The sequence below is a fragment of the Sminthopsis crassicaudata genome, chromosome 5, assembly GCF_048593235.1.
Source record: "Sminthopsis crassicaudata isolate SCR6 chromosome 5, ASM4859323v1, whole genome shotgun sequence".
Taxonomy (NCBI): domain Eukaryota; kingdom Metazoa; phylum Chordata; class Mammalia; order Dasyuromorphia; family Dasyuridae; genus Sminthopsis; species Sminthopsis crassicaudata.
The window spans coordinates 308435622-308436576 of record NC_133621.1 but is presented as its reverse complement, the minus strand read 5'-3'; positions in this window follow the sequence as shown (position 1 = coordinate 308436576).

Here is a 955-nt window from a genome sequence, read left to right as displayed (position 1 = left end):
AGCCTTGCTAAGGAACAGCTCAAGATGGAGCAGCAACAACTGCAGGAGGAATGCCAGCAACTCTAGGAGATGGTTTGGGTCCTAGGAGGTGGAGGTTCCATTACCAACCAATCAGAAGTGGCTGGATGCCTGAAACCCTCACAGGAGATTTCAGGTACATCCCTCAGCAATATCTCTCTGCTGACTTTACTGCACGAAAATTGATCTTTGATCTAAGAGGAGGGTAGAGAAAGTGTCAAGATCTCAGGGAGGCTGCATCAAGGGCACTGTAGATAGCAGTCTTGAAAAGGCTGGGATCCATGGTAAAGAACACTATAATGAAACTTGTTGGCAAATATTTTTTCCTAAATTATAATAGAACACATACTGGTCTAAAGGGAGTTATGATTGACCACATAATGTTAACAACAACTTGAACAAGGTGACATTTTTCTCATGGAGTTTAGTCATCGAGGTCTAGCAGGTAGGAATAACTCAGGCAACCAGTGGAGAAACAAATGGCTGAAATCTTTCCAGACCCCCTTAAAACAAATTAATATCATCTTTCAGTTTATATGTGCCCCCTTAATCACACTAAATCCAATACTCCAGGAAAACAGAGAACATATTTCATTTGATCGAGTACATTTTATGGAATCTAGGAGACTCCTTTGCACTTTAATATGCTGATTATTCAGGAACAAAAAAGGGGAAGAAAGAGTTACCCTTTTAATACAGTAACAGAGAGGTCATTGCCTCTCATGCACACTCTCAATTCTGTGAATCAAAGTAACAATCTCTGGAACGTGTGACTTGTCACCTCACACACAGAGAGCTGAGCAGCTAATTGACACCCCCCAAACCCAGGAGATTTTTACAATCGCAAGTTCTGCCCTGAGAACATCCAGTTTGCCGTGGCAGAGAAAAACACATCAATCAACCGGAAAGAAGGAAAGGGCTCTGGGAATCAGACTGT